General features: G+C 40.7%; 1 pseudogene; it reads right to left on the bottom strand.

Moving 5' to 3' along the window:
- Window positions 1-18,846: 18,846 nt before the first annotated feature.
- On the bottom strand, window positions 18,847-22,086 carry LOC134731808 (ras-related protein Rab-5B-like; annotated as a pseudogene).
- Window positions 22,087-22,871: the final 785 nt, after the last annotated feature.

Raw genomic sequence — 22,871 nt, 5'->3', positions numbered from 1 at the left:
GGCTCTCTGTTTGTCTGTTATTGGTGTACAAGAATGCTTGTGATTTTTGTACATTAATTTTGTATCCTGAGACTTTGCTGAAGTTGCTAATCAGCTTAAGGAGATTTTTGGGCTGAGACAATGGGGTTTTCTAGATATACAATCATGTCATCTGCAAACAGGGACAATTTGACTTCCTCTTTTCCTAACTGAATACCCTTTATTTCCTTCTCCTGCCTGATTGCTCTGGCCAGAACTTCCAACACTATGTTGAATAGGAGTGGTGAGAGAGGGCATCCCTGTCTTGTGCCAGTTTTCAGAGGGAATGCTTCCAGTTTTTGCCCATTCAGTATGATATTGGCTGTGGGTTTGTTGTAGATAGCTCTTATTATTTTGAGATACGTCCCATCAATACCTAATTTATTGAGAGTTTTTAGCATGAAGGGTTGTTGAATTTTGTCAAAGGCCTTTTCTGCATCTATTGAGATAATCATGTGGTTTTTGTCTTTGGTTCTGTTTATATGCTGGATTACATTTATTGATTTGCATATGTTGAACCAGCCTTGCATCCCAGGGATGAAGCCCACTTGATCATGGTGGATAAGCTTTTTGATGTGCTGCTGGATTCGGTTTGCCAGTATTTTATTGAGGATTTTTGCATCAATGTTCATCAAGGATATTGGTCTGAAATTCTCTTTTTTGGTTATGTCTCTGCCAGGTTTTGGTATCAGGACGATGCTGGCTTCATAAAATGTGTTAGGGAGGATTCCGTCTTTTTCTATCGATTGGAATAGTTTCAGAAGGAATAGTACCAGTTCCTCCTTGTACTTCTGGTAGAATTCAGCTGTGAATCCATCAGGTCCTGGACTCTTTTTGGTTGGTAAGCTATTGATTATTGCCACAATTTCAGAACCTGTTATTGGTCTATTCAGAGATTCAACTTCTTCCTGGTTTAGTCTTGGGAGGGTGTATTTGTCGAGGAATTTATCCATTTCTTCTAGATTTTCTAGTTTATTTGCAGAGAGGTGTTTGTAGTATTCTCTGATGGTAGATTGTATTTCTGTGGGATCGGTGGTGATATCCCCTTTTTCGTTTTTTATTGCATCTATTTGATTCTTCTCTCTTCTTTATTAGTCTTGCTAGCAGTCCATCAATTTTGTTGATCTTTTCAAAAAACCAGCTCCTGGATTGATTAATTTTTTGAAGGGTTTTTTGTGTCTCTATTTCCTTCAGTTCTGCTCTGATTTTAGTTATTTCTAGCCTTCTGCTAGCTTTTGAATGTGTTTGCTCTTGCCTTTCTAGTTCTTTTAATTGTGATGTTAGGGTGTCAATTTTGGATCTTTCCTGCTTTCTCTAGTGGGCATTTAGTGCTATAAATTTCCCTCTACACACTGCTTTGAATGTGTCCCAGAGATTCTGGTATGTTGTGTCTTTGTTCTCGTTGGTTTCAAAGAACATCTTTATTTCTGCCTTCATTTCATTATGTACCCAATAGTCATTCAGGAGCAGGTTGTTCAGTTTCCATGTAGTTGAGCGGTTTTGAGTGAGTTTCTTAATCCTGAGTTCTAGTTTGATTGCACTGTGGTCTGAGAGACAGTTTGTTATAATTTCTGTTCTTTTACATTTGCTGAGGAGAGCTTTACTTCCAACTATGTGGTCAATTTTGGAATAGGTGTGGTGTGGTGCTGAAAAAAATGTATATTCTGTTGACTTGGGGTGGAGAGTTCTGTAGATGTCTATTAGGTCCACTTTATGTAGAGCTGAGTTCAATTCTTGGATATCCTTGTTAACTTTCTGTCTCGTTGATCTGTCTAATGCTGACAGTGGGGTGTTAAAATCTCCCATTATTATTGTGTGGGAGTTTAAGTCCCTTTGTAGGTCACTGAGGACTTGCTTTATGAATCTGGGTGCTCCTGTGTTGTGTGCATATATATTTAGGATAGTTAGCTCTTCTTGTTGAATTGATCCCTTTACCATTATGTAATGGCCTTCTTTGTCTCTTTTGATCTTTGTTGGTTTAAAGTCTATTTTATCAGAGACTAGAATTGCAACCCCTGTCTTTTTTTGTTTTCCAGTTGCTTGATAGATCTTCCTCCATCCCTTTATTTTGTGTCTATGTGTGTCTCTGCACGTGAAATGGGTTTCCTGAATACAGCACACTGATTGATCCTGACTCCTTATCCAGTTTGCCAGCCTGTGTCTTTTGATTGGAGCATTTAGCCCATTTACATTTAACGTTAATATTGTTACGTGTGAATCTGATCCTGTCATTATGATGTTAGTTGGTTATTTTGCTCTTTAGTTGCTATAGTTTCTTCTTAGCCTTGATGGTCTTTACAATTTGGCATGTTTTTGCAGTGGCTGGTACCGGTTGTTCCTTTCCATGTTTAGTGCTTCCTTCAGGAGTTCTTTTAGGGCAGGCCTGGTGGTGACAAAATCACTCAGCGTTTGCTTGTCTGTAAAGTGTTTTATTTCTCCTTCACTTATGAAGCTTAGTTTGGCGGGATAGGAAATTCTGGGTTGAAAATTCTTTTCTTTAAGAATGTTGAATATCGGCCCCCACTCTCTTCTGGCTTGTAGAGTTTCTGCTGAGAGATCAGCTGTTAGTCTGATGGGCTTCCCTTTGTGGGTAACCCGACCTTTCTCTCTGGCTGCCCTTAACAGTTTTTCCTTCATTTCAACTTTGGTGAATCTGACAATTATGTGTCTTGGAGTTGCCCTTCTCGAGGAGTATCTTTGTGGCGTTCTCTGTATTTCCTGAATCGGAATGCTGGCCTGCTTTGCTAGATTGGGGAAGTTCTCCTGGATAATATCTTGCAGAGTGTTTTCCAACTTGGTTCCATTCTCCCCGTCATTTTCAGGTACACCAATCAGACGTAGGTTTGGTCTTTTCACATAGTCCCAAATTTCTTGGAGGCTTTGTTCATTTCTTTTTATTCTTTTTTCTCTAAACTTCCCTTCTCTCTCCATTTCATGCATTTCATCTTCCATCAGCGATACCCTTTCTTCCAGTTGATCGCATCTGCTACTCAGGCTTCTGCAATCTTCGTGTAGTTCTCGAAACTTGGCTTTCAGCTCCATCAGCTCCTTTAAGCCCTTCTCTCCATTGGTTATTCTAGTTATCCATTCTTCTAATTTTTTTTCAAAGTTTTTAACTTCTTTGCTATTGTTTTGAATTTCCTCTCGTAGCTCAGAGTAGTTTGATCGTCTGAAGCCTTCTTCTCTCAACTCATCAAAGTCATCCTTCATCCAGCTTTGTTCCTTTGCTGGTGAGGAACTGCGTTCCTTTGGAGGAGGAGAGGTGCTCTGTTTTTTAGAGTTTCCAGTTTTTTTGTTCTGTTTTTTCCCTATCTTTGTGGTTTTATCTACTTTTTGTCTTTGATGATGATGATGTACAGATGGGTTTTTGGTGTGGATGTCCTTTCTGTTTGTTAGTTTTCCTTCTACCAGACAGGATCCTCAGCTGCAGGTCTGTTGGGGTTTACTAGAGGTCCACTCCAGACCCTGTTTGGCTGGGTGTCAGCAGCGGTGGCTGCAGAACAGCGGATTTTCATGAGACCACAAATTCAGCTGTCTGATAGTTCCTCTGAAAGTTTTGTCTCAAAGGAGTACCCAGTTGAATGAGGTGTCAGTCTGTCCCTACTGGGGGGGTGCCTCCCAGTTAGGCTGCTCAGGGGTGAGGGACCCACTTTAGGAGGCAGTCTGTCCGTTCTCAGATCTCCAGCTGCGTGCTGGGAGAACCACTACTCTCTTCAAAGCTGTCAGTCAGACAGGGACATTTAAGTCTGTGGAGGTTCCTGCTGAGTTTTTGTTTGTCTGTGCCCTGCCCCCAGAGGTGGAGCCTACAGAGGCAGGCAGGCCTCCTTGAGCTGTGATGGGCTCCACCCAGTTCGAGCTTCCTGGCTGCTTTGTTTACCTAAGCAAGCCTGGGCAATGGCGGGCACCCCTCCCCCAACCTCGCTGCTGCCTTGCAGCTTGATCTCAGACTGCTGTGCTAGCAATCAGCGAGACTCCGTGGGCATAGGACCCTCCGAGCCAGGTGCGGGACACAATCTCCTAGTGTGCCGTTTTCCAGGCCCGTTGGAAAAGCGCAGTATTAGGATGGGACTGACCCGATATTCCAGGTGCCGTCTGTTTCCCCTTTCTTTGACTAGGAAAGGGAACTCCCTGACCCCTTGCGCTTCCCCAGTGAGGCAATGCCTCGCCCTGCTTTGGCTTGAGCGCAGTGTGCTTCACCGACTGTCCTGCACCCACTGTTGGGCACTCCCTAGTGAGATGAAACCGGTACCTCAAGCAGAAATGCAGAAATCACCCGTCTTCTGTGTAGCTGGGGCTGGGAGCTGGAGACCGGAGCTGTTCCTATTCGGCCCAATAGTATTTTATTTTTAAAATTAATTTGTCATTTGGTTTTGAAGATCTTGGGTACTCAGATACCTTTCTACTGCCTGTTAGAGCTGCCATCTTGAGCCTGAAATATAAGAAATGGTCTGGTTTTCATAATGAGAAGGCTGGAATTGAGCTTCCCTCCCATTTTCCTTCCTTGTTCCTGAACTAATACTACTGTACCTGTTATGGAGGACTGCAAAGGGAAGAGAAAAGCAGAACACTTTATTATTTTTTCCTTTATTGTCTTCAGTGCATATATTTGCAGTTGGGGACAGGTTGAGTAGAGGAAAAGGGAAGGAAGGGAAAGAAGAAAACAAATTTTTAGCATCTGCTGTGCTTTCATCCATGAAATCTCTAATTCAGTAAGTACAAAAGAGAATTGGTGTGCATTTAAGAGGTCTGACATTTCATTATTTACTTATTTCCTAGCTTTTCTGAATTAATGCACTCTTAACATATATTTATATTAATCCTATTTGTGCTAGAATAGTTGTATCTAAATCATATTTTAAAATTATGTTTATTTTTAAAAAATTATGGTAAAAACATATAAAATTTACCATCTTAATCACTTTGTACAGTTCACCAGTGTTAACTGTATTCACCTTATGCAACAGATCTCAAGGACTTTTTCATCTTGTAAAACTAAGATTCTCTATTTATTGAACAAATCCCCATTTCCTCCTTCCCCAAGTCTCTCGCAACCACAATTATAATTTTTTGTTTCTATGAGTTTGATTACTTTAGATACCTTGTTGCTATGGTTTGAATGTGCCCCCCAAATTTCGTGTGTTTGAAACTTAGTCTCCAAATTTGTATGTTGATGGCATTTGGAGGTGGTAGGGACTTTGGGCAGTATTTAAGATTAGATTAGATAAGGTTATCAGGGTGGGTTCCCCATGATGGGACTAGTGGTTTTATAAGAAGAAGAAGAGAGACCTGAGCTAGCACACTCTTGCCGTCACTATTTGATGCCCTCTGCCATGTTTGTGGGGTGAAGGTGAGAAAAGAAGTTAAGCTGCTTGGCAGCACTTGAGTCAGAATCTTTGAGTAATACAGAGCCAAAAGACTTTGAATCATAAAGTGAAAGTGTTCTTCGTTTGTTTCTGAAGATTTAAATGTCTATGTGTTATTATTTCCCTTCAGCCTAGATAATTTATTATAGTTTTTTGCTATAGTTTAGGTTTGTTAGTGATGAATTCTTTTTTTATCTTTTTAAATCTGAACATATCTTTATTTATCTTTCATTCTTGTATGATATTTTTGTTGGATATAGAGTTCTGAGTTGACAGGTTTTTTCCTTCTTTTAAGTGCTTTAAAGACGTCACTCCACTATTGTCTGGTCTCCATTGTTTCTGATGAAAAGTTAGTGATCATTTACATCATTATTCCCCTGTGTGTAATTTGTTGTTTTTCTCTAGCTATTCTTGAGATTTTTACCTTTAGCTGTTGGTTTGCAATTGTGACTACTGTGTTCATGTGTATAGTATTTTTTTTCTAGTTTTTTCTTTGTATTTCTCCTACATAGGGTTCTCCAAGTTTCTTGAACCTGTAAATTTTTGTCTTCTATTATATTTAGGAAGTTTATGGCCATTATTATTCTCATACTTTTTCTGCCTCTTTATCTTGGACTCCACTTCCACATGTGTTAGACCTATTGATATTCTCCCACATATTCCTGAGGCTCTGTTCATTTTTTTCCAGTTTGTTTCTCTGTTCTTTAGATTGGATTTTTCTTCAGGTTGACATTCCCCCTATCTTCAATCTACTGTTAAGTTGATATAATGAATTTTTAACATTTTTCAGATACTGTGTTTTTATGTTCTTGAAATTTCCTTGGGTACTTTTTATGATTTCTATTTCTTTGCTAAAATTTTACGTATTTTTGTTTATCATAAGCATATTTTTCTTTATATCCTTGATGATATTTAAAATAGCTGCTTTAAAATCTGCCCACTAATTCTAATACCTGGGTCATTTTGGGATTAGTCTCCATTGATTGCCTTTTCTCTGGAGTATGGGTTACATTTTCACTTTTGCTCATATGGCTACTAATTTTGAATTGTGTCCTGGATGGTATGAATGATACATTTTAGATCCTCTTGATTATTTTTGTTCTTCAGAGGAACATTTTTTTTTTCTTTTGAGCAGGCAGTAACTTGAACTTTAAACTCTGAATTCTAAACAATCTTTATTTAACTTTCAGTGAGCTGCATAGAGTCTTCCCCTTATATGCATAGTTCAAGGTCAGCCTAAAATTTGGGCAGAATTAATATATGAAGTGAGACTTCCTTTCTGTTGGTTCTGTTTTTCTCCTAGATTTTCCACCTCATTTTTCAGCAGTTGTGGTCACCACATACTCTGTTCTCTGGGCCTTAAAACCACTAAAACTGTAGGTTTTTAAATTTGGATTTTGTGTAGTTGGTGTGCTTAGTGGGGTCTGCTCTCACTCAGTGCCATTCCTTCTTCCAGATGTCGACCTCTCTCCAGTGTCTGCTTGCTTTTTTTTGCTGTCAAGTGCTTTGAGGTAATTGTCAGTATTTTGTCCAGAGTTCATAGTGGTTATTTGTGAGATGATTTGTGCAGTAAGAGATATACCCACCTTCTTATTAATCTATAACATTTTCAGTAATCTTTCTGTAATGTTTGCCAATCTTTCTGCCAGCACTTTGGGAGGCTGAGGCAGGTGCATTACCTGACATCAGGAGTTAAAGACCACTCTGGTCAACATGGTGAAACCCCATCTCTACTAAAAATACAAAAATTAGCTAGATGTGTTAGCAGGCGCCTCTAATCCCAGTTACTTTGGAGGCTGAGGAAAGAGAATCACTCAAACTCGGGAGGCAGAAGCTGCAGCGAGCCGAGATCATGCCATTGCACTCCAGCCTGGGCGACAGAGCATGACTTCGCCTCAAAAAAAAAAATCTTTCTGTAGTATTTACTTAGACAAGATGTGTAAAGCTTTTTAAGTTTAACATTTAGTCCTTTCTCATCCCTACTTATGACCTTGATAAAAACTGCAATATAGATATTATTATCATCACTACCCTTTAACTGGGAGAACCAAGGTTCATAGAGTTTAAGTAATTTGCCAAAGTCCACACAGATCAAATCTCAGGCTTTTTCACCTCAAACCCAGTTTATTTTTTGTGAAACCATGCTATCTTTATCTGATGAATAAGTTATCTACAGCTATGCTAAGTTATGCATGATTTAAAAATTATTATTTTTGTGATAGAGTCTTGCTCTGTCACCCAGGCTGGAGTGCAGTGGTGCGATCGTGGCTCACCACAGCCTCCACCTCCTGGGTTTGCATGATTCTTGTGCCTCAGCCACCCAGGTAGCTGGGACTACAGGTGTGCACCACCATGCCTGGCTAATTTTTGTATTTTTAGTAGAGACGGGGTTTCACCAGTTAGCCATGGTTTTGCCATGTTGGCCAGGCTGGTCTTAAACTCTTGGCCTCAAGTGATCTGCCTGCCTCGGCTGCCCAAAGTGCTGGGATTACAGGCATGAGTTACCATGCCAGCCTAAATGATTTATTTGCCTATGACATAGTTTTTTAAAAAGTCTAGCCTAAATATTTTTCAGCTTTAGCTCAAGGTGGAGCTGGAATTGTGTCACTGTTAGCTTGAATAATCCAATTAACAATGTATGTAATGGGAAAAAGGGTAGGAAATAATATATTATACAAATACTAAGGAGCTTGAATGCTAAGTGTCCCACACAAACATAGATTGAGGATTCATTCCATCCAACAAACATTTTCTTATTGGTTTTATAGCCAAGAAATAAATGGGAAGATCCTGGTCAGATGTTTTGGCTAAATAGTAAGCTTTTAAAATGAACTTTTAGTATAGAATGAACTTAATTAATTTTATCCTCTTATGTTCTATATGGTTCAGTCATGGCTTTATAACACTTTTAAATTTCTGCAACTAAATTTTGAGCTTTTTCTAGATTATTATGTGCATATAAAAGTCCTTTTGAAATTTAAAAAAGAAAAATGATTATGAGCAATAGTTTCATAAAAGAGCACTCATATGCTCCTACATACATTCACATCTTCAAATATGAATACTCTCCTCATAGACTAGTGGTTCTCCATCTTTAGTGTGCATCAGAATCACCTGGAGTGCTTATTGAAACACATCGCTGGCCCCTATCCCGAGTTTCTTTTTAGTAGGCATTAGGTAGGGCTTGAGATTTGCATGTTTAAAAAAGTTCCCGGATGTTGCTGATGCTGCTGTTCTCCCCTCCCTTCTTTGAGAATCCCGGTTGACTTTTCAAGGCTATCAGTTAATAACTAGTTTCAAAACAGCCACTAGAGGGCAATGGAACCACAGAGAAATTGGACGTGCTGCTTGATTTGTTCCCTGGTTTATGGGATCAACTATGTATTGCTACAAGCCAGGAGAACACCAAAGCCAAACATTAATTTCTTGCACAATATCTTGATGCTCATTTCCAGTTGTAAATCTTGTCCTTGTGATTGTGGGGGTCAGAGATATATAATGCATCTCTAACTCTGGCTGATGCCCCACTTAATGATTACAATAAATTCAAAGTTGGACTTTTCTAGGTGAGCATTGGCACATATAGATAGTAGTCTTTGGGGTTAACATGAACATTTTTGGTTTCCCAAAGAGGCTATATTTTGATATTAGATCTAGTTTGTTACAGAGATGATTATGTAGTTAAATGGTATCCTTCATTTTAAGATTTGTGCCTTTTATTTTGTGAAAGTGGGACTTAAGTACTTTTTAAAAAGGTTAAACAGTATATAATAAATATATAATATATGTTACATACAGTAAAATAAACAGCATATAGTATATAATTATATTCCATAAAGAATATGATTATACATTCATATCTTCAAATATGAATACCATGCTTCTCATAGACTAGTGGTTCTCATCCCTTAGTGTGCATAAGAATCACCTGAAGTGCTTATTGAAGCAGAATAAAGAATATAGAATATAAAGAATATAATTATATATAATATAAAATATAATTATATATAAAACAAAGTAAACGATATTGTAAATATATGATATATACAAATATATAATGTATAAAATATATGAAATATAATTGTATATTATAATTATATTCTTCATGGAGTATAAAGATCACAGAGTATAGGGAATTTGCAGTTTCTTTCTTTTAGATATATTGCTTTGATGGTAGGAAAGGACTAGAGGAAAATGAAAACGTAGTTTGAAGGAATGTTATATTTTCTTTTTGCCTAGACTGGTACAGAACTTGAAAATTTCTTTGCTGCTGTTGCTGCACTTTAAAAATTCTGTCTTGATAGTGCTATGGTTTGAATGTTTGTCTTCTCCAAAACTCATGCTTAAACTTAATCCCCAGTGTGGCAGTATTGATAGGTGGGGCCTTTTTTTTTTTTTTCAGATTCAGGAGTATATGTGCAGATTTGTTACATTGGTATATTGTGTGATGCTGAGGTTTTAGCGTCTATTGATCCCATTGTCTAAGTAGTAAACATAGTACATGATGGGTAAATTTTCAACCCTTGCCCTCCTCCCTGTCTTCTCCCTTTTGGAATCCCCAGTGTTTATTGTTCCCATCTCTGTGTCCATGTGTACCCATTGTTTAGCTCCCACTTATAAGTGAGAACATGCGGTTTTCTGTTTCTGTGTTAATTTGTTTACGATAATGGCCTCCAGCTATCCATGGTTCTGCAGAGGACATGATTTTGTTCTTATTTATGGCTGTATAGTATTCTGTGGTATATATTTACCACATTTTCTTTATTCAGTCCACCATTGATAAACACCTGGGTTGATGCCATGTCTTTGTTATTGTGAATAGTGCTGAGATAAACATGAGTGCAGGTGACTTTTTGGTAGAATGGTTTATTTTCCTTTGGATATATACCCAGTAATGGTATTGCTGGGTTGAATGGTAATTCTATTTTTAGTTCTTTGAGAAATCTCCAAACTGCTTTCCACAGAGGATTGGGTCATGAATGCATTGCCTCATGAATGAATTTATCCATTCATAGATTAGTGGATTAATAGGTTAATACATTAATGGATTATCATGGGAGTGGTACTGGTGGCTTTTTAAGAAGTAGAAGAGAGACCTGAGCTAGCATAGTCAGCCCCCTTGCTATGGGATGCCCTGTGTGGCCTTGAGACTCTGCAGAGAGTTCCCACCATCAAGAAGGGTCTCACCAGATGTGGTCCCTTGACCTTGGACTTCCCAGCCTCCTCAACTGTAAGAAATACATTTGTTTCTTTATAAATTACCCAGTTTCAGGTATTCTGTTACAATCAACAGAAAACAGATTAAAATAGGTGGAGTCTTAGATACCTTTCTGAGTAGTATTAATTCTTGGCTTGAGGCAACAATTACTTTTAATTGCAATGTAGAAATTTTTATTTGAAGTCCAAAGACTGGACTTTGATTCCTAGACTTGACATTATTTTTTGGATGACATTGATGAGTCATTTAAGACCCAGTTGCTGCATATGTAAAATAAGAATTACATATTTAATAATAATAATGTCTTCATGGACTATTGTGAAAAATCAGTGAGATACTCTATGTAATGTTGTTTTGTAGACTGTTACTATCCCCTGAAATTTTCTGTTTTTGATATTCTTTCACCAAGACAGTATTTTTTGAACTTGATTTTGATGTTGTTATTATATCTTTGTAAAATTACTTCCACATGTATGAGATAGCAATAATCATACAAAAAAATTTAGAATTATATTAATGACAGTGGCAGCTCATCTGGAATGGCCACTGTGAAGAAGTGGGTTGCAGCGTGGGAGGTGTGGCTGGGGCTGCCCTGTTCTGTAGAGCCAGCAGGAGCAGGAGCAGGTGGGAGCCCTGCCCCCTACCAAGTCAGTGGGAGACCTGTCCTCCTGGGCGCAGCTGTAGCTGTCCAGCTGCAGCTCTAGACCTGGGCATCCCTGCACTTGCAGGGGCCCAGGAATCCCCCTTCCCCCTACAGGCTTGGAAGTGCCTGCTCCTGCTTTCTAGTCTCTCCCTGCTCCTGGCACCTTCTCTGGTGTGGAGCAAAGTTGTAGCCAAGCCTGGGTGCTGTTGTGACCTTGCTGGGTGTGTGTGCACTCAGAGAGGCACTAACATGCCAACCCCCTGCAACCTTGGCTTCCTCTAGACTTTGGGTGCTGACAAGCGTGGGAGGGAGGCTGGTGGGGGCTGAGGGTGGCTCTGTGCAGGTCTGCAGGTGCCCCTTGGCACGAGGAGCCTGGGCATTGTGGACGGCATGTTGATGGTGGCAGGAGGCAGACAGGTTCCTGGTGGAAAAGGGCAGGTTCCCAGTGAAGCCCCACCTTCTAGCCTGGAGGCCAGGCTGTCAGTTCTGGGTAGAATCCACTGCCCAGATGAGAACTTATGGTGCTTTTTCCAGGCTTGCCCATGGCTGCCCATGGACCAGTCAGCATGCACTTCCTCCATTCTGAGCCCACAAAAACCCTGGACTCAGCCAGACTCACACAGGCATTGGGACTGCAAGCTCTGGAGAGGAGCTACCTACTTCAGGTCTCCTCAACTCTTCAGGATGACCTGCCTGCATAAAGGAGCTACCCACCATAGGTCTCCTCTCTGCTGAGAACTGTACACTTACCTGGACAACCTGCCTGTGGAAAGGAGCTACCCACCATGGGTCTCCTCTCTGCTGAGAGCTGGACATTCATCGGGATGACCTGCCTACAGAAAGTAGCTACCCAAAGGAGTGACCCACTTCAGTTTTCCTGAGAGTTGTTCTGTTGCTCAATGAAGATCTTCTCTGCATTGCTCACCCTCCAGTTGTTTGTGTACCTCACTCTTCCTGGATGTGGGACAAGAGCTTGGGGCCTGCTGAGTGGTGGGACTGAAAGAGCTGTAATATAAACGGGGCTGAAACATGCTCCATGCCTGCCACATTGTGGGTGACGAGAAGGAGAGAAGAGCTGTGGCCCTTCTGGGAGTCCAGACCTCAGGGCTCCCCAAGCTAGCGCTGTGACACACTGTAACACTGTCTTTGGAGTTCTGTGGTTACTTGTGCCTCCAAGCTTTCAGGTGCCACCAAATTCCCTTTGTTTAGATGTTGGTGCCTGCTGCAGAAGCCACTTGTGGTACATTTGGTCCAGCCACAGCCTCACATGGAGCCAGCATCTGTGCCAGTGCCTGGAGCTGCCCCCCTGCTGCAGCTGGCATGCCTGGCTGTGCACAGTGGCTGGACCCATGCTTGCTCACTCACACACCTCTCACCACTCCGTGCCTGGCTCACCCTTGGTAGGCATGGCATTCAGGCCAGTAGTGCGAGTTGAGCGCAGCCTGCCAGGCCATTTGGGTGGAATGAACCCAGCAGGTGCAAGCAAACCCCAAGCAGAGGCATCACTGGCCACAGATGTTTCTGGCTGTTGACAGACCAGCCACCCTAGGGTATCACTGTGACTATATGACAAATAGGTTTAATCCTTTTGCATATAACATCTTAGTTTTTCATTAGACTATTGTGTGTTTTGTTTATTCCTGATATTTAGAAAATATAATCTACTGAGACTGTTAAATACAAGTAGTGATTAGATCAGGAATAAGGCTTAAATTGCAAATTATTTTCTGGGATTTGGAAGTATGTATAAATGCGTGTGTGTGTGTGGTGTGTGTATGCATGAATGCACTTATGTGCGTGGTAGGATTTCATCAAATATTTATTGATAAATATTATTTCTCTTATTTTTTTCTGGACTATAGAGCCCCTTTAGCTATGGTTGCTTTAAGGTTAAACAATGGTTTTATTTATAGTTTTGTTTTGTGTCTGGTAGTGTGTCTTTCTAACTAGAATATGAGGTCATATAGATTAGGGATTGCATTTCTGTGTTGCTCTGTGAACTTTGCATAGAATTTCTAGGGGTTTCTATTAGCAGCAGAATACTGTTACTTCTTCTGAGCTCCTACAGAAGTGAATGGAGTATATTTTTTTCCCTAGGAAAATCATCTGATTCCACTTTGGGAGCAATAAATCAATCCATCAGCATGTGCTTTGGAGGGCTATGTATTCAGTAATGTTCTGGGATAAGTCTTAATAAATATCTGTTAAATAACTGATTGGTTACCACTCCAGAGGAGTGATTTAGGTTTTCTTGGTATCTGTAGATGTACAGCTTTTTAAAAAATTGCAGGTAAAATAACTTGTTTTCATTCTCCAAGGATATGAAGATTGCCATTGGAGTCTGCTCTTCCTTTTAGAAAACAGCTTTCTTGATATATAATTCATACAGTTCAACTGTTTAAAGTATAAAATTCAATGGTTTTTAGCCTAGTCATTAAAATAGACTAAAACCATTAAACTTTTCTAATCTTTAACTATCACCACAATTAACTTTAGAACATTTTCATCACCTACAAAAATAAACTCTTACTTTTATCCTTTCTGTGATGGTTAATTTTATGTGTCAATTTGACTGGGCCATGTTGCCCAGGTAAGTGGTCAAAAATGTTGTACTGGATATTTCTGTGTAGATGTTTTTGGATGAGATTAATATTTAAGCGAATGGACTTGGAGCAAAACGTATTGCCCTCCGTAGTGTGGTTGGGCCTCATCTACTCAGATGAACGCGTGAATAGAACAGATGACTTATCTGCCTCAAGCAAGAGAGAATTCTGGCCTTCAGACTTGAACTGCAGTGTTGGCTCATGCTATGTATAGCTTGCTGGCCAACCCTGCTGATTTTGGGCTTGCCAGCCTCCGTAATTGTGATAGTTATTATTATTTATGAGACGGAGTCTCACTCTGTCACCCAGGCTGGAGTGCAGCGGCGCGATTCGGCTCACTGCAACCTCCGCCTCCCGGGGGTTTAAGGGATTCTCCTGCCTCAGCCTCCCAAGTGGCTGGGATTACAGGCACCTGCCACCATGGCTGGCTAATTTTTGTATTTTTAATAGAGATGAGGTTTCACCATGTTGGCCAGGCTGTCTTGACCTCCTGACCTCAAGTGATCTACCCGACTCAGCCTCCCAAATTTCTGGGATTACAGGTATGAGCCACTGTGCCCAGCCTGTGATAGTTAATTTTAGCTGTCAACTTGACTGGGTAGAGGGATACCCAGATACCTGGTAAAGCATTATTTCTGGGTGTGGTTGTGAGGCTACTTCTTGAAGAGATTGACATTTGAATCAGTGGACTAAGTAAGGAAGATGTACCCTCACCCAATATGGGTAGGTACCATACGATCATTTGAGGGCCTGGATGGAACAAAAAGGCAGAGGAAAGGTGATTTGCCATTTCTTCTGGAGCGGAGACATCTATTTTTCCTGCCCTTGGACACCAGAACTTCAAGTTCTCTGGCCTTTGGACTCTGAGAGTTGTAACAAAACCTCCACACCTGCTCTGTCACCCCATATTCTGAGGTCTTTGGGCTCGAAGTAAAAGTTGTACCATCAGTTTCCCTTGTTCTCACACCTTTGAACTTGGACTGAGCTATGCCACCAGCTTCCTTGGTTTTCCAGTTTGCAGACATAATATTGTGGGACTTCTCAGCTTCCATAATCACATGAACCAATTCCCATAATAAAGCCTGTCTCATATGTCTCTCTTTATATCCTATTGGTTCTGTTTCTTTGGAGAACCCTGACTAATAAATTGTGTAAGCCAATTCCTTGAAGCAAATCTCTCTATATATTCATCCAATTGATTTTTTTGTCTTTGGAGAACCATGATTAATACAACTCTCGCTCCTCCACCCCATTTTCCCTCTCACTGATTCTGGTCCTAAGCAACCACAATCTGCCTTCTGTTTATAGATTTCCCTATTCTGGACTTTCATATGAATGGAATCATATAGGATGTGGTCTTTTGTGACTGGCTTCTTTGAAACATAACATTTAAAAATTTTGATGAAGTCTGTTTTAATCTGTTTTCTGTTGTTGTACCTGAATACCCAAGTCTTGGTAACTTGTAAAGGAAAGAGGTTTATTTATCTTATGATTTTAGAGGCTGGGTGGTTCAAGATTGAGTGGCCACATCTGGTTGGCTTCTGGTGAGGGCCTCATGATGCATCATAACATGGCAGATAAGTGGAAGGGGAAGTGGGCATGTGCAGAGACCGAACACGTGCGGCAGCCTCACTTTACAATCCACTCTCATGGTAACTAATCCAGTCCTGTGAGAGTGAGAATTTACCCCTAAAAGGCATTAATCCCCCTTAATGACCTAATCACCTCTTAAAGGCACAAGCTCCCAACATAGCTACAATGAGGACCATGCCTCCACATGAGTTTTGGTGGGGACAAACCATAGCAAAGTCCAATTTATCAGTTTTTTTCTTGTGCTGCTCAAGATTTTGGTTTCATATTCAAAAAGGTCATAAAGATTTTCTCCTATGTTTTCTTCTAAGACTTTTATAATATATGCATTATATTTACATTTACATCTTTGATCTATTTGGAGTTGATTTGAGTGTGAGATAAGTGTTTATTCTTTATTCCTTTGCCTATGCCTTTCCAGTTACCCCAGTACCATTTGTCGAAAAGACTATTCTTTATTCATTGACTAGTCTTGGCACCCTTATTGAAAATCAGTTGACCTTAGATATATGGATTTATTTCTGGCTTCTCAATTCTGTTTGACTACTCTATATATCTATTCTTTTGTCAGTACTACACTGTTTTGATTACTGTTGCTTCATAGTAAGTTTTGAAATTGGGAAGTGTGATTCCTCAGTTTATTATTCATTTTCAGCATTATTTTAAATGTCCAGAGTCCCTTGCAATTTCATATGAATTTTAGAATCAGCTTGTCACTTTCTACATAGAAATTAGCTAGGATTCTAATAGGGCTTGCATTGAATCTATGGATCATTTTGGGGAATATTGCCATTTAAGCAGTGTTGGATATTTTGGTCCATGAACATGAGATGTTTTTTCCATTTATTTAGATGTTTTGTTTCTTTCAACAATGTTTTTATAGATTTCAGAGTATAAGTTTTGTACTTCTGTTAAATTTATTCCTAAGTGTTCTATTCTTTTTGATGCTATTGTGAATAGAATTGTTTTCTTAATTTCATTTTTGGATTGCTCATTGCAAATGTATAGACATACTATTGATTTTTGTATATGAATCTTGAAGTCTTGCTGAACTTATTCACTAGCTCCAATAGTTTTTTGGGCTACTTTAAGATTTCTACTTGTAAGATCCTGTCATCTGCAAATAGAGATCATTTGCCTCCTCTTCCAATTGGATACCTTTTATTTATTTTCCTTGTTTAATGCCATGGCTAGAACCTCAGTACAATGTCGAATAGAAGTGGCGAGGGTGGATATCCCTGTCTTGTGGCTTATCTTAAGGGGAAGCATCCAGTCTTGTACCACTAAATATGATGTTAACTGTGGATATTTATAGATGCTCTTTATTAGGTTGAGGAAATTTCTTCCTATTCCTATTTATTGAATGTTTTTATCATGAAAGGGTAACGGATTTTTTTTCAAATTCTTTTTCTGTGTCTATTGAGATTATCATGTGATTTTTGTTTTCTAGCTTACTTACATGACCTATTACATTATTTGAGTTTTGGATGTTTAACTTTGAATTCTTGGTGAAATCTCATTTGGTTATGAATTTTCTCATTTCTCCTCTCCTTCTGATACTCCCTTTATGTGCATGTTCGTGCATTTAATGGTGTCCCATATTTCTGTGAGGGTCTGTTTATTTTTTCCTCATCATTTTTTTTGTCTCTGTTCCTTTGCTTGCATAATCTCTGTCAATTTATCTTCCACTTTGCAAGTTCTTTTTTCTTTCGGTTCAAACATCCTGTTGAGACCTTCTAGCAAATAAATTATTTCAGTTATTACACTTTTCAACTCCAGAATTTTGATTTGGTTCCTTTTTAAAAAATTTCTATTTATTGCTATTCTCTATTTGGTATAATATTGTCAATATATCTTTCTTCTTTAATCATGTATGTATGTATGTATTTATTTATGACAGAGTCTTGCTCTGTCACCCAGGCTGGCGTGTGGTGCCGTGATCTTGGCTCACTGCAACCTCTGCCTCTGGGTTCAAGTGATTCTCCTGCCTTAGCCTCCCCAAGTAGCTGGGACTATAGGTGCATGCCACCACGCCTGGCTAATTTTTGTATTTTTAGTAGAGACAGGATTTCGCCATGTTGGCCAGGCTGGTCTCGAACTCCTTACCTCAGGTGATCCCCACCTCAACCTCCCAAAGTGCTGGGATTACAGGCGTGAGCCACTGTGCCCGGCTGCTTTCCTTTATTTCTATAATGGCTACTTTCAACTATTTTTCTGTTAAATCTGACATCTGGTTGTTTTGACAGGAAATTTATGTTGTCTACTCTCCCACTTCCCAGAGAATGGATCTTACTTTCCTGCTTCTTTGCTTGCCTCATAATTTTTTGTTGGTAACTATTTTTGATAATATAGCTACTCTGGGCACTACCCTGGGACTGGTTATTGTTATTTTCTTATTTGTTTAGTGATTGGCTGGATTATTATAGTAAAGTCTCTCCCCTGTTTTCTCTGCCATATGACCCCCACCCCTACGTTGTTAAGCCTCTGATGTTGTTCCTTAGGGAGGCACAGCTTTGAGTATGCCCACAGTTAGCTTGGGATGACGGCAGCACCAGTAAGTCTCTCTCTCACTCTTTCCCTGATGACACTTAGCTGTTAAACTCCAATAATTGCCAGACTATTGGTCTATTGTTTGTAATAACACCTGGAATATAAATTTCTCAATACACTAGTCCCATCAAATTGTGGTTCTTTGGACAGAAAAGTTCCTGAGGTCAATGTATAATATTTGTTTTGATGTTGACAGGGCTCATTCTGTCCCCCTTATTCCCCAGTTCTTTCTTGCAAACTAGCTGTCTTTATAGTTTAGGCACCCATTTAATAATAACTTTTTAAAAAATATGGGATTACCCAGATAATGTGGAATCAGAGATGCTCTGGAAGACCCAGGTCCCAGTTCAGTTCTTTCTAAACATTGTCCTGTGATACAATGGCAACATTTTTGTCATTCACAAATAACACCTGTATTTAGACATTGCTCTTTTAAGTCAGTCTTGATGACATAATTTCTTTTATTTAAGATTAAAGTAGTTCAATAGCATTTTAAATTGTCACTCACTGTCTGTTTATATTATCGTCAACAGTGAAGCAGCAGGCATGGGCAGTGAAGTTACAGAGTAATAGCAAAGCTCTCCTTATATGGCCTTACCATACTGGCCCTTTACATGGAGCTGCCCGGTTGGTTTAGAGGCAGTCTCTAATTTGCTGGCCTGTGTTACTTGTGACCGTTTAGGATGAATTATGCAGAGGTCTACCTATTGTTCTGACAGGGAGGGATCCTTCAAGAAAATTTTCCACTCTAAGATATATTATGCAAATGACTATTTTAATTAAAAGCCTTGTTCCCTTTCTTTTTCATGGCTGGTAGTGCCTGGACTATACAGGGACTTTTTTTTTTTTTTTTCAATGCCCTTTTCTTTTTTTCCTTGTTTTACTTACATTAAATACATCGGTAAATCAGCAGTCACATTCTGTTACCACGGTTGTTATGTTGGGAGAGGAAGAAGGGCAAATGCTTTCTTAGAAGCAAAACAAAAACAAAAAACCACAACAGCACCCCTTAAAAAAACTGACCAGAAGAAAAAAATGAGCTGGGAAATAAAAACAAAACAAAACAAAAAAAACCTAAGATCCCCAAGCCCAACAGAGCTCAAAGGAAGGCAGAAGAGGTGGTAGGAAATAGAGGAAAGGCAGCCTATAGGCCCAGAAGCTAAGGCCAAATCCTGTTCCTATGGGGGTGGGGGAGGGAGAAGCCTGGGGAAGTGGTTTCCCAGCCCCAAGACAATGAAACATCTTCACTCCTGCTCCAAGGGGAAAAGCTGCACAGAGAAAGAACTTCATTTCTAGGAGACTTTGGAAAGCCATCCTAGTTCTTCCACTTGTAAAAAGGATGCACTGGGTGCTTTGGGGGGCCAGTGGCTTCTGGGAAAGGAAGGGGGAAATGTGTGTGTTTCAGGGCCATGGGAACTAAGGCTGCCCCTGGAAAAGGAAGGGAATTGAGGCCTAAGTGGAAGAACCTAAGCTGGGTCCTTCAGAATCTCAGCTTCATAGATTTCTCAGCTGTTCTGGGATAGAAGGCAGTCTGCAAGCCAAAAGGGCAGGAAGGTTCCAATCCTAGGTCACTGTGATCTTCCCTTTCTTTCTTTCTTTCTTTCCCAAAACTCCGGGCTGGAACAAGGAACTTAAAGTTCTCTTTTGCCTTGATGGCTTCTCAGAGACATCTTAAAACACCTGATGAGGGATATGAAGGGAGACTAGAGATTTAGAAAGGACCAAGGTCCTCTGATAATATGAGCCAGTTGTAAATGTCGGTCATTCCCTGTCCACAGGAATAGGTGGTATGATATGAGGGCACCACAGGAGGCCTCTGTGGTACTAGCCCCTATTGGTACATGGATTAAACCACTGGTTGCATGATGGGGAGGGATGGGGGGATTAAGGATGGAGGGACTAAATTCAAGATATTAACAAAGGAGCAAAGAAACAGGGCCTGATGGGAGGCAGAGGATAGAACAGACTGTACAGTGGGAATAAAGATCATACCTATTTAAAAGGAAGTAGAAAAGACATGGTAGTGGATATCAAATTGAGTGTGAAACCTGGGAAAGGATAGAAAACTCCTCCCTTTTGCCTGACCTCCTTTTTACCCCCCTACCTTGGCCTGTGCTATCCTGAGACACTCCCCAATTGCTCAGTTAATTCTCCAGGAAAGGCGAACCTATACTCAACAGCTAGCTTGGCAAGAATATAGGTTAAGAATTAGAGTTGGAGGAAGCTAACAGTGGAGATAGGACTTGAGTAGCTGCCACTGGTAGTTTTATCTATAACCTCTCCTCAAACCTCGTATTAACCTCAGATTTCATTGAATTAAAAAGAAGGTAGGAGGGCAAGTAAATCAATCAAAACTTCCATCAAACAAGTACCCCAACTGAACTACCATCAATTAAAGTGCAAACTGCAGGGGTATACGGTGGCTGGGGCTGAGGCCATCTAAAGGCCAGAGGGGGAAAAATACATATGTACAAATCAGAGGATTGGTACTAGAAACTGTCCCTCCTCCAATCAGATCACAGCAGAGCCAAAGATGCAGGCAACCAGTGAAGATTCTTTGGAAGACTCTGGGGTCCAGTCCCCACGATAGGGGAAACACTACCTAAGAGGCTGCGTGAGGGGAAACCGGGCCTTTGAAGAGTTACAGAGCCACAGATGACACTGCACCTCCACCTCCGCCCAGTTGGCTTACAAGGCACCTCCTGCCTGGTGCCTGAGAGCTTGCCTCCCCATTCTCACCTCTACCTAGGAACACCCTCCACAAGGCCAACTCATGGATACCGCAATGTTTTCAAATATGAGAAACTCCAACCAAATAAAAACAAAAAGGAAATGTTTCCTTACTCCCTCCTGCTCTGAGCTTTATTCTCCCCCAGGGCCCTTAATGTAAATGAACTGGAAACCTCCTTCCTCAGCTCCTGGGTTCACCACTTTCTGCATCCTGGAGAGGAGAAAAGAGGCTCAAGAACAGGGATTGACCAAAAGCAGAAGGGGAAGGGACAGGAGTCAGAAGTGTTTTCTGAAAAAATGGGGAGGAACACTAAGGAGGAGGAGAAAAGATAAGTAAGTCGCTGTCTTATACCTATAATACAAAGTGAAGAAAGTTTGTTTTGGAAGGTAAGTCCTGGGGGGAGTTGACCCCCAAGCCCCAGAGTAGGGGGTAGGAGGCCAGTGGCAACAGCTGCCTGGTGTTGGTTGCTGAAGTGTTAAAAAGTGCCATGATGGAGCTGTCAGGAGGCAGCCCTTGGGAGCCACGGCTCAGTGTGCTGTTACCGTAGGGGTTGTGTGCTGAGGGGTAGGGATGGAGGTTTTTTTTTAGCTCTTGTGCTAGCTCCATACTTGTTTGCTGCTGGCCACCCCCTCAGTTGCTACAACACTGGCTCTTGTTCTGTGGGACTGTTCATGGAGATCCACACCCCGGCTTCGGCCTGCTGCACCTCCCAGATTCTGGGGTTCACTCTTTGGCAACTTCTTAGCTATTGCCAGAAAGAAATCATTCACGTTCATAGCCGTTTTGGCTGCAGTCTCCATGAACAATAAGCTGTTGTCATCTGCATATGCCTGGGCCTCTTCATACTCCACCATACGCTTGTTGGCCAGGTCAGCTTTGTTCCCTGCCAGGGCAATAACGATGCTAGGACTGGCCTGTCGCTGTAGTTCCTTCACCCATGTCTTTGCTCGGGCAAAGGTTTCCTGATTAGTAATGTCGTAAGCCACGATTGCAGCTTGGGCACCCCTGTAGTACATGGGGGCTAAGCTCCTGCCCAGCTGTGTCCCAGATCTCAAACTTGACTGTTGTGACATCTAGACAAACGGACTGGGTGAGGAAGGCCGCTCCAGTGGTGCTCTCCTGGTACTCATGGAACTGCCCTTTGACAAAACGTAGTACCAGGCTTGACTTTCCCACTGCAGATTCTCCCAGCAGGACCAATTTGAACTGGCAAATTTTGCTGGCCTGGGGTTGCCCATTGGGCCTAGCTGTGCTTCTGCTAGTCATGGCCAGATTATCAGAGTTGGAAAGGGTGGAGGGAGGGGGATGCTGTAAAAGGGGGAGGGGGAAGGGGAGGGGATTTCCAGGCTTCAACACTCCTGGGGCTCCGTCTCCCCTGTCGGCCCCAAGCCTGTGTCTATACAGGGACTTTCAAAAGTCTTCAGAGTAAAAAGTCTTTCCAGTTTTTCGTCAAAAATGGGTTTGGTGTTTTGCCAGAATTTTCTTGCCAAATGTTTTCTATTTGGTAGAAAAGAATGCAAGCTTTTAATCATGGAATTTTTTAAAACAGCTCAGGCCCATGCAATATGCAACTGGATGTGCATTGGGCCAGGTACATTAGGTATTATTAATAGGACTCACTTTTCAGGAAATAATAGTTATTTTAAAAAGGGGGTGGAGAGAAAGGAAGGGAAGAAAAGGAAGAAAAAAGAGGAATAATTTTTCTAAGGATATAGTTTAGTTACTGCATGCAGATGATTTTCCTCCTTTTTATTGTGAGATGGGTTTGGAAATAATCTGTCTGACAGATCATGCATCATGTTTGACCTTGTCATTTTAATACAACAGTAAATAGAAAACAAATGTTTTTTTTCTTTGATGGTATGGTTATGACATCTTGCAGAAGTATTTTCAGTAGGTTAAATTAAAGATAATAAGCTATTTCTTCTTGTTTTGACTATTGTCATTGTGTAGGAGAGGGACTGCATTCCATGGACTTGTTTTAATTACCCTATTGGTATTTGCCATGACATCTGGTGGCACTGGTGAGCTCACCTGATGGACCACAAAGAACTCTGATTTATGAACCCATAACTGGGGTTCCAATAAACATTTGTCAAAATAATGTATTAGTTCAAACCAAAGCCTTTTTTATTTATTCATATAAAAGAGCACT

The sequence above is a fragment of the Symphalangus syndactylus genome, chromosome 11, assembly GCF_028878055.3.
Source record: "Symphalangus syndactylus isolate Jambi chromosome 11, NHGRI_mSymSyn1-v2.1_pri, whole genome shotgun sequence".
Classification (NCBI taxonomy): domain Eukaryota; kingdom Metazoa; phylum Chordata; class Mammalia; order Primates; family Hylobatidae; genus Symphalangus; species Symphalangus syndactylus.
This window is presented reverse-complemented; position numbering and strand designations above follow the sequence as displayed.